Raw genomic sequence first — 14,506 nt, 5'->3', positions numbered from 1 at the left:
TTGAGGCCTTCGTGATGGGGGATGGAGGTGTATAGGGACTGGATGTCCATGGTGAAGGTATTGGGGGCCGGGGAAGCGAAAATCATGGATGAGATGGAGGGTGTGGGTGGTGTCCCGAACGTAGGTGGGGAGTTCTTGGACTAAGGGGGACAGGACCATGTCAAGGTATGCAGAAATGGACTGCGTTATGAGCAAAGATTAAACCGGTTGGGACTCTACTCAATGTGGTTTAGAAGAATGAGAGGTGAGCTTGTTGAAATAGATAGGATTCATAAGGGGCCTGACAGAGTAAATGCTGAAACGATACTGTCTAGGACCAAAGGGCATAGTGAAGGGATGCAATGAGGAAGACCTTCTCTCAGATGGTTGACAGTCTCTGAAACTGCTTGCCACAGAGAACTGTGGGCAGAGTCCTTTTGTATATTTAAAACTGAGATAGATAAATTCTTGTTCTGAAGGGGAATCAAATGTTATGGGGAAAAGGCAGGAAAGTGGATGTGAGGAATGTCAGATCAACCATAATTTTAATGAATGGCAGAGCAGGTTCAAGGATCAAACAGCGTGACCCTGGTTCCATACTTTATGGTTTTAATAATGTGTAACTGCAACTGGATTCAATTGATAGTGGTCACTTGGAATGATATTAGTTCTTCAAAGTCATTGAGATACCACAGAATTCAATGTTTGCAGATAAAGAGACAACAGGTTATGCTTTTTTTAAAAAATATTTATTTTACATTGCAGAAAATAGAATTAGCCTTTTGTTACACTGAGCTTTCAATGTGCTTTTTAAATCTAGACCCATTTTAAGCACAAAATGCAAACTGTAATTAAAACTGAAACCCTAGGTCCAATTTCACAAGTAATAGATGAATGACAAAATAATATCCAACATTCCATGTGAGTTTACTGGATACCCAGAAGTAGAACTTCAGTATAGGAGCAAAATAGTTAATCTCTTGAGCATATTCCATTGTTCAATTAGATCATGTCTTACCTTCTCATACATCTTAAACACATCTACCCACCTTGGTTACACCATACTTAAATCAAAAAAGTCTCAGTTTTGAGCTCTTCTTCTGGTGTTTTATATCTGCTATTGCTTTTGGTCAAGAGATTATGTGCCTTATATTACTGGATCATGCAGGCATTCATAGAGGGGAATTAACAACTGCAATATTACTGTGACCTTAAAAAGAAAGTTTTTGCATTTGATTAGCCTTATAAAAATCATTTGCGGATGTTTTATCCTCCGGGGTGCAGTATCCATAAGTAGCTCTAGAACATGGATCTTCTTAAAAAGAATTAACATTACATATTCAATCTTGATTAAAATGTTGGCTCGTTGAGGTCCAATAGTCGCATACAACGATATATTAACCAATGCACCCCATTTACTAGCTGAGAACGCTGTCTTCCTGCGTTGGATGAATTATCCAATTAATTCTATTCACTGTTCTTTTCCATAGTGCCACATTGTTTTATTCATCCTGTTATTTATCCAATTCTCTTTTGAATCTACTACCATCACCCTTTCAGGTAGTGCATTCGAGAACTCATTGAGTTTCCTCATGTTGCCTCGGATTCTTTTTGCTGATCATCTTATATCTGTGTCCTTGATTTTGACAGAAACAATTAATGATTTTAAATACTACTACATCACTGATTCAACATCCAAGATCAAGAACTCAGTGTGGTCAGTGAGGCAATTGGAATTTCCCCCACATTCCAACATTCTTTGCCACTGGACAATGGTGGTTTGAACAATGTTGAAGCTGTTTTATTCTTCAATAAAGAACATTCTCTTTACGCTGTTGCAATTCACAGCAGGAAGCCATCCTCCCTCCTGGTGCATTGTTGCAACCAAGAGAACAGAGCAGACAGACTGCTCCTGAATCACTGATACTTCCAACTAGATGTTGAGACATATGCAGTAGCAGTTTGGCAGGGTCATCTTATCTACTTCACCTGAACATGTCTATGCAATGAGATTGGATATTTAGCATTAGGCTGAAATATAACTCAGTGTCTCTCTGTTGTTTTTAATCTAACATGACTCTGTTCTAATGGCCTCCACAAACCAATAACTTTCTAAAGTAAGAGACAAGAGCGAAACTGAGTCATTTACTTTGCTGTTACCTTATGAACATAAACTTGTGTGTGTGTGATACATATATGTGTCTCTCTCTATCTCTTATTTAATACAATAGAGTTATAGACTCTCACAGATGTACAGCCCAGAAACAGACCCTTTTGTCCAACTTGTCCTTGCCAACCAGATATCCTAAATTAACCTAGTCCCATTTGTCAGCATTTGACCCATTACCCTCTAAACCCTTCCTAATTATATACCCATCTAGATGCCTTTTAAATGTTGCAATTGTACCAGCCTCCATCACTTCGTCTGGCAGTTCATTCCATACATGCACCATCCTCTGTGTGAAAAAGTTGCCTCTTAGAGCCCTTTTGTATCTTTCCCCCACTTTTAAACCTTTGCCATCTAGTTTTGGACTCACTTACACTGGGGAAAAAGACCTTGACTATTCATCCTACCCATGCCCCTCATGATTTTATAAACTTCTATTCGGAGACCCCTCAGCCTCCAACGCTCCAAGAAAAATAGCCCCAGCCTATTCAGCTGCACCTTATAGCTCAAACCCTCCAATCTCAGCAACATTCTTGTAAACCATTTCTGAACCCATTTAAGTTTCACAACATCTTTCCTCCACCAGGGAGACCAGAATTGAACGCAGTATTCCAAAACTGGCTTAACCGACATCCTGCACAGCTGCAACATGACCTCTGAACTCCTATACTCAATGCACTGACCAATAATACCAAACACCACCTTCACCACCCTGTTGACCTGCGACTCACTTTCAAGAAACTATGACTTGCTTTGTTTGGCAACACTCCCCAGGACCTTATCATTATGTGGATAAATCCTGCCCTGATTGCAGCACCTCACATTTATCTATATCAAACACATCTGCCATGCCTTGGTCCATTTGCCCATCTGATCAAGGTCCCTTTGCAGTAAAGATGGGGTTGGATCTTTCCACGGAACAGGACATGCGCCTGACTGTGCATTTAGACTTTGTTTTAAATGGAATAACTTTACATGGCAATAATTAAGTCAATCACTCTAAATTTTACTCTTAATCTGAGGATATTAAAGAGTAAAGCCATTTAATAATTTTCAATAAATTCCAACATCCTGGGTTGCACTTCCCTGCTGATGAATCTGGCTACACTACCTACCTGTTTCATCTTGCAACATCTTTCTGATTCCCTCCATGATGTCTGGTCTTTGACTCCACATCACCTACAAAAACAGATTTTTAAATGTTATATCTTATGTAATTTTTGGTCATGTTTCACTGTCTCAGGAAGCTGAACTTTTGTGTTATTAAAAAAAAGATAATCTACATATCTCCCTCAGTTCTTTAAATGCACTCTCCAGACCATGCCCATTGCTAACCAGTGCCCTAAAGAATTTTCAAGCAGGATAGGTTGATGGAGCTGTTTCTGACTGGGACCAAGTTCACCTCATAAATAATACATGTACAATATGAATTATTCCCCTTAAAAAGCTTTAATCACTTAGAGGGATCAAAAAGAATTCTACAATTATCTCCCCCCACACCACTAATTATCCCTTCCCATTCTTTTTTTGGCCTATCCTATTATTGTTGTATTGTCCCAGTCAAACTCATGGTTTGTGTTGTCCGTGTGCATGGATACCAGGGAGACTTAGTCATGTTGCTTGGTTGCTAGCTTGGCAGGCAACCAGTGACCTGTATCCATGAACACCTACTAGCAACCAAGCGACATGATAGGACAGGCTAAACAAAGAACAGCAAGGGAATTCCTGGAAGCATGGTACCCTTCCTTGGACTCCATTAACAAGCGCATTGACCTGGACCCAATATACAAACCGCTGAAGTGGAAAACCGGAACCGGCACCAACCAGAAACAGCTCAAACAGAACTACGTTAATTCAAATTCAGTACAGCAGCGCTTCACAGGAGACAACACAACACTGATGATGTCACCTAGAAAGGGGTCAAACCGTCTGCCAACAAACCTACCAGCTCAGCGAACAGACCAACAATGAATTCAACTGGCTTCCAAGCTACAGATCTTCACAAAAATTTTAAATATTTTCCTCAGGCTGACATTTGTTAAATAGTCTTGATCTTTTTGCTTATTTAAGCCCTATCTTTCTAGGTGTAGATTTTATATTGTCTTAGGACAACTATTTCAAGCATATCCAGTTTATTTCAACTTCTCATCTTCAGCACATTTGTTACATTGATAGCCCTCTGGCAAATGTATAGCTAAGGATGTCAGGAAGACTGTAATCAGAGTTTCTATTATTGTGTTGGTAATGTACCTCAACATTTTTATCTGTATGCCATCAAAGCCCTATGCCACCTCCACACTCTCTCTTCCATCAACCTTTGCTCTTTTAATTTTTATATTAAATGGTTCAGTTACATCTTGTTGAACAAAACCAATCTTTAGCCATTTGATAGTATAGAATTGGATATTGCTGAAAAAAGACAGTCGTTGAAGCTTTTCATCTTGCACTCATCAGGATAGCTCACAAGAATACCAATAAAGGAGAAAACCAACATTTCTACTGCTGGAAAGGATAGTATGAATTAATTGGCAAGTGGGCTGTGACTGGTTGAGTGGAGGCCACAGAGAATGCAGTAAGTAGTTCTTAATAATTGACTGTTAACTGTCAGGCAGTTTACATTTTTGACTAGGCAAGTTGACAGTGATTGGTCAGTGATTGACATGAGAAATCAACCAGAAAATGGCTGAGGGCTATTTTATTGAGTTGAAAAAGGTGGTGCGTGTACATATATTCTTTCTAACAGGTCCCTCTGTATTAATACATATAATGTCCAATACACGTTTATTACATGGTGGTCTGAGACACTGGCTCACCATGCCAGCTTGACCTTGAAACAGGGCAAGTCAAAGCCAGTCTGCAGATTAATACAGAACATTACCCTGATCAGATAAGAATGTTGCAGTTTGAACAAATTCATGAAAGGCCCAAAGGCCTCTTAATCCTGAAAAGTACACAGTCCAACTCATGTTAAGAATAAAGTAAATCAGTAATTTGAACAATAGGTAAAGCTAGTTATTTTTTAATTCACTCATGGGACATGGGTGCCGCTGGCTGGCCAACATTTACTACTCATCCCTAATTGTTACGAGAAGGTAGTGGTGAGACTGCCTTCTTTGAACTGCTGCAGTCCATGTGTTGTAGGGAGACCCATAATGTCCATAGCAAGGGAATTCCAGGATTTTGATCCAGCGACAGTGAAGGCGCAGTGTTACACTTCCAAGTCAGGAGGGTGGGGTGGCTTGGAGGATAATGTGCAGGTGGCATACCCATGTATCTGTTGCTATTGTCCTTCTGGATAGAAGTGTTGCGGGTTTGGAAGGTGCTATCAAAGGATCTTTGGGCACACTGTTGCCTATGTACACACAAAGCATACATGTCACATTGGAGGTATTTGCCATGAACAGGACACTGCTCTCAAGCCAAGATGATGCTCACATAAATGAGTAATTTGCTCTATGAATTTCAGTGCTAGTATGATGCCAGTCTATCGTATTAAACACCGTATCTCATTGACCATTGCAATAAACAAGATACTCATTGTACCTATCCAGCCTGTGCTTGTAAAACTTTAAACACAATGTTGAACATCAATGTGATTCTGCAATTCAACAACATTTGCTGGATAATCCTGAGTGTGCAAAGAATCACAACGACAACCAGCTTAGGACTGCGCCAGGCTCTGTGTTCAGCACCTGTGTGTACTGGAAACTACATGTATTAATATGTAAGGACCTATTCTTTGCAAATAGCATATATGGAAGCACTGAATCAACAAAATAAGTGACAGTAACTCACTAGTTCATTTCTCAAGACAATGTCCTGACCAGTCAGTCTGGTTTAAGATTTAAGTAAAGCTTGGCAGTATTACACAGTTTACTGTTGCATTCTCCAGTACAATCCGTCTAAGCGTTTAGTTAGTCAAGCAATCTGCACTTTCCTTGCATACAGCATAAATGTTTGCTTCCCTCTTTATTTACATTTTTACAAATTGTCCTGATGAGTGCAAGATGAAAAACTTTGACTAAATGTATTTTTCACATTGCACCCTCACAAAGTGCAAAATGAAACCTCTGGTGTTTCCAGCAGAAATGTTCATCTTTTGAGCTGAACACAGAACAATCTTTTACATCGATGAAATTATAGTTCACAGGTTTTACAAATGATTTTCACAGTATAAGCATTACTTGCCAGTACCAAGATGTGCAAACACTTAAGTAATACATGTGCTTCACAGGGACAAGTCAAAGTTAGAAAGTGAATTTACATTTTTCTTACAAATAGCAAACACTAAAAGACTTCTACAAATTGGATGATTCCGGAGTACTGGCAAAACTCAATTTTTACATCCACATTCAAGATTATTGGGGTTGAGGTACATCATTTTAAGTTTGCGAAGGACTTTGGAAAGTATCTCAGTCAAAATACTCTGACAAAAAGCAAAAATAAGAACTGTAAGTATTGAAAACTGAAAGAAAAACAAAGTCTTGAACACTGAGTTGTTCTGCCAGCATCTGTAGAGAAAACAGAGAAGTTACTTAGGCATAGGCTCTTCATCAAAACTAGGAAACACATGAACAGAAGAACAGAAAAAGAAAGAACATCATTCAAAGTACTAAAATGGAAAACAGAATGTGGCTAAATTATTGAAATGATAGTAACATGATATGATAGATAAAGTGATAATAAAATCAACTAAAGCAACATTTAAGAGATGTGGAGAAATTGTGAATACCTGAAATTCAGAGAATCAGGCACATCAGTTCTGGAAATGGAAAATGTTGGCAAACTGGAACACAGCGTAATAACTTCCTTCAAAACAAAATGAGGCTGACACCACAGGTTTATAGAGTGTATACTAATATGATTCAGCACATGGTCCCTAATCCAATTAATGAAGTATCAATGCCTGTATTACTTTTACACCCACTATCTCATATTCTACAATGGTAACCATCAGATTCCAGAGACTTGTTAGCCCTAATTCCCATTAGTTTCCTTAATACTTTTCTTCTCGTGATTGTGTACTTATTTGTTCCCTTCCTTTTGTCGCTTGAATTAGTATTTTTGGAATGCTATTAATGTCTTCTACCCCTGCTGTTCCCTGGTTCCTCATCATTATACCCCCAATCCCAATATCTAAGTATCTTATGTTCACTTTGGCCTCGACCTTTTTTGTATTTATAAAGAACTTATTGTCTATTTTGATATTTCTTACCAGTTTACCTCAATTTATTTCCTCCCTCAGTATTAATTCTTTTGGTCCTCTTTTGTTGGCTTTTTCTAAATTTATCCAATCCTCTGGCTTACTACTAACCTTTGCTTCATTGAAAGAACAAAAATACAGACAATTTGATACTATCTTCAACATCATTGGTTAACCTAAACATCTGCCGTTGTTCAACAATCATCTTTTTTGCTAAGCTACTTTCCCAGTCCACTCCAGTCTTCTTTTGTAATTACCCTTAGTTTAGTACAGTTGTTTCCAACTCAAGATCCTCACTCTCAAACTGAAGCTAATTTTTACAGTGTTATGGTCACTGTTTCAGAGGGGATCTTTTGCTCTGAGATAATTATCAAACCTGGCTCATTACACATTATAAGATCCAAAATCACCTGGTCCATGGTCGGAACGATAGCATATTGTTCTAGGAAACTGTCCCAAATATACTCTCTCAATTCCTCCTCTGACTACTTCTGTCAATTTGATTTTCCCCAATCAACACTAAAAAAAAAACATGATTAATATACCGCTCTTTCACAAACACAAATTATCTCCTGAATTATTCTCAATCTACAGCATAGATTCTGTTAAAAGGAGCTAATAGATGATTTCCACCAGTGTCATCTTCCCCTTGTTATTTCTGACTTCCATCTACATCGATTCCATATTTTCAAGGTTACTTCTTACTATCACTCTTATTCCATTCTGTACTAACAAAGATACACCACCAAGGTAGCCCAGTAGTATTATTGCTATTCATTAGGTAACTCAGCTAATGTACTGGGGAACCCTGGTTTGAATCTCACTATGGCAGATGATGGAAACTGAATTCAATAAATAAAATTCTGGAATTAAGAATCTGTGGATGGCCTTGAAATCATTGTTAATTTTCCAGAAAAACTTGTTTGGTTCATTAATGTCCATCAGGGAAGGAAATCTTGACATCCTAACTTGTTATAATCTACATGTGACTCCAGACCCACAGCAATTTGGTCAACTCTCAACTGCCCTCTGAAATGGCTTTGCAAACCATTTAGTAATATTAATCACTACAAAGTCTCAACAAAGAAATTAAATCAGATGGACCATCTGGTGAAGACCTAGAAACCAGACACAACAGAAACAGGCCTGTCAACTCTGCAAAGTCCTCCTTATAACATCTGGGAGCTAGTGCCAAAATTAGGAAAGTTGTCTCACAGCCTGACAAAGTCATACTCACAGAATCATATCTTACAGACAATATCACCACCATTATTCTTGGATATGTCCTATCCCATCAGCAGGACAAAACCAACAGAGGTGGCAAGAGTGGTATATAGTCAGGAGGGAGTTGCCTTCGGAGTCCTCGACATTGACCCTGGATGCCTTGAACTCTCATGGCATCAGATTAAACATGAGCAAGGAAACCTCAAGCTGATTACCACAAATTGTCCTCCCTCTGCTGACAAATCAGCACTCCTCTGTGTTGAACAACATTTTGAGGAAGCACTGAGAACAGCAAGAGCACAAAATGTACATCGAGTGGGGGGATTTCAATGTCAACCACCTAAAGTAGATCTGTTTAGCAGCACTAGTGATCAAGCTGGTCAGGTCCTCAAGAGTATAGCTGCTGGCCTAGGTCTGTGGCATGTGGTGAGGGAACCAACAAGTTGGAAAAACATACTTGACCTCATCCTTACTAATCTGCTGACTGCACATGCATCTATCCATAACAGTATTGGTCCATGTGGAGATTAAGTCTGACTTTTATCTTAGAGAATACCCTCCATTATGTTGTATGGCATTACCACTATCACAAATGGGACACATCTTGAACAGATCTAGCAACATAAAAATGACGCTGGGACAAAATCCTGGAATTCTTTCCCTAAGGGAATTGTTGGTCTACCTACAGCACATGGACTGCAGTAGTTCAAGAAGGCAGCTCACCATCACCTTATCAAAGGCAACTAGGAGTAGGCAAACGTTGACCAGCCAGTGACAGCCACATACTAGAAATGCAAACAAAATTCTTTACTTCCTGCCTGTCCTTTCCTGAATGTTTTAGCTTTATCTTCTTGTCACCATGTTTCTATATGGCTACAAGACCAGACTCATGAACCTCTGCACTTACCAGAAGAGTTGTGAAGCAGAAACTGTGATAATATTCTTTCAGAAATGATTTTCAGTCATTAAAATGGCCTTTTATTTTTCACCTAAGATATCAAACAGTCATATGAAGTGATAGCTATAATTTAACTCCTGGAATATTAAATGCCAGGATAATAAACTTGGCAGGTAATTATCAAACAGCAATACAGTGAATGGTTTATGATGATTATTAAGACAAATACCAAGGTGATTTCTGCATTAAGAATCAGCAATTCTCTAAATTTAAACTGATACACAAATTTGGACGTGTTTCTGCCAGAGGGCCTTTATTGGCTAAAGAAATTCACAATCAAAGCATATTATCTCTCAAGTAATTCAAAACTAATGTAATGTCTATCCAGTTGTATTGACCTACTTGTTATTTATCTGTTTGTTTTATAGTTCTACAAACCTCTCAAAAATCCAACAGCAGTTTGTGTTGTGTTGGGGGTATCACAGTCTAAAGATACAGTGTAAACATTTAGGACACAGATTTGGAGAAATTCTTCACCCACATTGGCAAACCTGTGGAATTCTCTGCCATAGAAATGGGTTCAGGACAAAAGACTGAATGTTTTCAAAAAGTAGTTAGATATAGTTCTTTGGGCTAAAAGCAAAAGCAGGAAGAGGGTACCTGAGTTGGATGATCAGCCATGATCATACTGAATGTTCAAAAGCTGATTAACCTACTCCTATTTTCTGTTTCCATGATCCCAGCTAATAATAACACTGTATAAGTTGGATCCTCAAGTGAAATTTGATTTGTTAGCCCATCGGCTTTATTTTTGTAATGCTATTACTATGGGAGTCAGTCACTGAATATATTCACAAGAGGGTGCCAAGCAACATCAATTAAAGAATATACAGAAAACAAAAGTACAAACCATTTTACAAGAATTGGTTGAAATAGTTTTCTTACAAATATCTGAATAAAGCAATTCAACCCTCGTAGCCTCAACAATCGCGCAGAGTCAAATCTCAAATGAATGATCATGTTGTCTCCACTTCATAGTTCCTTCTTCTGTTGGCATGTTTGTGCTTTGTTTCTTTATCTTCACAGTCACTCAATGCGAGTTTCTTGAATTTGAATCTCTTCATTAGACCCTTATCAAAACTAAGGCAGCTTACTTACTTCCAAACATAGATTCTGGAACTCATTTTCCATGGGCTTCTGTTTCTGAAGGTTTCTTTGACAGGTTGTTCTGCTATAATGTGCATTTCGTTAATGCAAATTCACTATAACGTGATTAAACAATTGGAGACACTATTTCTAGAGCATGAATTTTGGAAGTGTGTTTAGGTTATAACACAAATCTGACCCCATTAGTTCAAATTTCTATTACGTGATTTTCTTATAACAAGGATGGAACTACCGTGTAACAGCATAACCAACTGTACTAATATTGAACTGCCCAGGTCTCTTCTGCTGCCTGATGGTCTGGAGACTGCTAAACTAAACTGCTATTCTTACAGGACTTTTTTTTCTCCCAGAATGACATGATCCTATCTGCACACTCTGATTTTCTGGATGCTTCTCTCTTTGTTTCTGTCTCTGTGTCACAGAACATCTTGCTGTGGTCCATTTTTCTTTTCTAAACTATTTTCTCGAAAGCACTGAACTATTCATCTCACAATTTTTTTTCCCTTTAAAAAACATCAATTAAATGAATTGAAGTTTATTTCCAGACATCGCTAACCATTCTCAGAATTCAGAAGTAAAACTAAATTCTTCCCTTCTTAATGCACACAATATGGAGATACAAATCGAATTAAAGCTATCCATTGTTCTATGTTGAATTTAAGTTTCCAAATAATAACATATCATGAACATTCTTCAAATATTGCATAAAATACTCAAACAAATTGAGTGGATTTATTTTGGTTAATGGCTGGCAGACTGAAGAATTTACACGTATCAAGTTAAAACAAAACCCTTAAATAGGGTTTGAAATTAGAAGCAATGGCATTTGTTTAATATTAGGAAGGGAAACTTGTCAAGTTAAAATGGGAAGAGTTACCTCACGGTGTTCTTATGCGTACCTGCTACAAGTCTGTTGAAAAAGTCTTGATGGACCAGATTAACCGCTTGCTCTGGATGGCATGACTGTAGTATGGCAAAAGGAAAGATAAATTAGGGAAACTAAAGAAATTAGGGAAACTATTAATTTTGGTATATTTTACATGCAAGACTTTGTTTTGGACTGCAAAGTACATCTTCAGGATGCACACCAAAGCATTCACAATATGCAATAGCAACGTTAAATGAAGGTACATACCAGGCGCATCATGTTCGCCGAGCAATAATAATACCAACTGTTCAGAGTTGCTGAGATTATCTGTAACTCACACAATAACTTTAAATTTGCAGCCTAGAAAGAGATCCACCATATCACAAAGGAGCATATAGATATACAGTGTACTGAGGATGAGCCGATTACATAAATTTAAGGTTTATTGGTGGCACATTAGTCAGCTTTGAAGACAGATTAACAAACAGGAAGCAGAGAATAGGAAAACAGTAATTTTTAGGTTGGCAGGATGTAACTAGTGGGTATTACAAGGGTAAGTGCTTGGGCCTCATCTAGTTACAAACAAAGTCAAGGTCTCCTCCTGCTTCCTGCTGTGTGATACTTCTGTTCGTTATCCAAGTCATATCGCATGTCAAGATAAAGGCCTATTACTGCATCTGTGTGTGATAACTAGCCTTAAGTATTAAATGTGTGTTGAATCATAGCATAGAAGAACTCAACAGGGAACACACCTATATGTAGTTGATGATTCCTTCAAACTACGTTGGTTTATCCTTACCATTGATGCAGTGATTGGAAATAGATGGATCTTATTGGCTATGAGATCCTTAATTGGGCCAGGTTAACAACCCCAATTGGGGAGCCCTGGCTGACAGATACAAACAGGAGATTCAGAATTTTCTCACTTCAGGGACTGACTCTGAGCTGGTTGGCCACAGTTAGTGGGCTGTGTACATATAATTAAAGGGTGATTTGGGGAGAGGACACCGGCCTCGATACAGTTATTTCAGCTGTGCAATACTTATTCAGTCATGATGTCAAGACAATGCATCAGCCAGAGCGTCGAGCTCCAAAATGGATGTTGCACTGCTGTTGTACTCTAGTTGATCCAATGATCTGCCTTTGATGGACATTTCCTGTGCACATGTTAATACCCTCACCCATGAACTGTTCTATGCAATTCACTCCACAAAATTTTTGAAATATCATGGCTACTGTTTTGGAGCTCCAAGGACAATTCAGGTGCTCAAAAAATGTACACCAAATGAGGAAAATTTCTCCAACCACACTTTCGTAAATTTCAGTGCAAGGAGGAAAATGCTATATATCCATCAAGAAAGAAACAGAAACAGGAATGGGCCAATGAAACCATCAAGCCTGTTATAGAGTCAAAGAGTCGTACAGCATGGAAACAGACATTTTGGTCCAACCTCTCGATGCTGAACATTAAATTAATCGAGTTCCATTTGCCAGCATTTGGCGCATATCCCTCTAATTCCTTCCTATTTATCTACCCAGCCAGATGCCTTTTAAATGTTGTAATTGTACCAGCCTCCAGCACCTCCTCTGGCAGCTCATTCCATACAAGCACCACCTTCTACGTGAAAAAGTTGCTCTTTAGGTTTCTTTTAAATCTTTCCCCTTTCATCTTAAACCTGTTTTGGAGTCCCTGCCCTGGAGAAAATACTTTGGCTTTACCTTATGTATGCTCCTCATGATTTTATAAACTTCTATAAGGTCAACCCTCAGCCTCTGACACTCCAGGGAAAATAAACCCAACCTAATCAGCCTCTCCCTATAGCTCAAACCCTCCAATACTAGCAACATCTGTGTAAATCTTTTCTGACCTTGGTCAAGTTTAACAGCATCTTTGCAGTATGCCCAAAATGGCCTCACCAATCTCCTGTACAGTCATAACATGACATCCCAACTCTGACCAATAAAAGCAATTGCACTGACCAATAAAAGCAAGCATACAAGTGCCTTCTTCACTATATTGTCTACCTGTGACACCTGTTCAAGGATCTATGAATTTGCTCCCCAAGACCTCCTCACTCGGCAACACTCCCCAGGACCTTACCATTAAGTATATAAGTCCTGCCCTAATTTGCCTTACCAAAATGCAATACCTTGCATTTATCCAAGTTAAACTCCATCTGTCATTGCTCGAAACATCGGCCCATCTGATCAACGTTCTGTTATACTGTGAGATAACCTTCTCCACGGTCCATTAGACCACCAATTTTGGTATCATCTGCAAACTTACTAACCATTCCTCCTATATTCACATCCAGATCATTTATTTAATTAACAAAAAACAGTGGACCCAACACTGTTCCTTATGGCACACCGCTGGTCACAGGTCTCCAATCCTAAAAACAATCCTACCACCACTCTTTGTCTCCAACCTTCAAGCTAATTTTGTATCCAAATGGCTAGCGCTCCCTGGATTCCAAGTGATCTAACCTTGCTAACCAGTCTACCATACAAACCTTGCACTGACATTCAATATGATTTTGGCCCATCTTCCATTTCAGCTATGGGCATGTTAACTTTATGTTAATGTTATTAGATTCGTAATTCAGTATTCTGGAGTAATGAAACACAAGTTCAAACTCACAAGTTCAAGTTGCGTAAGTCGAGAATGGAAAGCTAGTATCCTATAATGGTGCTCCTAATATTACTAGATTGCTGTAAAATCCATCTAGTTCATTAATTTCTTTCAAAGAAGGAAATCTGTCTTTGACTGGTTTGATCAATGCACAAATCCAAATGGATAATAATATGGTTAACTCTCAACTATACTTTGGAATGACCTAGAACACAAGCCAGTCAAAGAATAAAACATAAAAAAAGTTTGACTGCCTTTATCAACCTAGGCACTCAACACAAAAAGGCATCACTCCAGCCCAAAGTACACCTCACCAATGTCTAGGAATCTACACCAGAAATAGGACAGCTATTCCACGGGCAAGTCAA

At 38.6% G+C, this 14,506-nt stretch overlaps 1 long non-coding RNA gene across 1 annotated transcript; it reads right to left on the bottom strand.

The window, feature by feature from the left end:
- Positions 1 to 6,595: 6,595 nt before the first annotated feature.
- Positions 6,596 to 13,059, bottom strand: LOC122553398. Its single transcript, XR_006312695.1, has 2 exons — positions 11,774 to 13,059; positions 6,596 to 11,601 (listed from the first exon to the last, which is right to left on the bottom strand). It is a non-coding gene; the product is annotated as an uncharacterized LOC122553398 (long non-coding RNA).
- Positions 13,060 to 14,506: the final 1,447 nt, after the last annotated feature.

This window comes from Chiloscyllium plagiosum, chromosome 10, assembly GCF_004010195.1.
Source record: "Chiloscyllium plagiosum isolate BGI_BamShark_2017 chromosome 10, ASM401019v2, whole genome shotgun sequence".
Taxonomy (NCBI): Eukaryota; Metazoa; Chordata; class Chondrichthyes; order Orectolobiformes; family Hemiscylliidae; genus Chiloscyllium; species Chiloscyllium plagiosum.
This window is presented reverse-complemented; position numbering and strand designations above follow the sequence as displayed.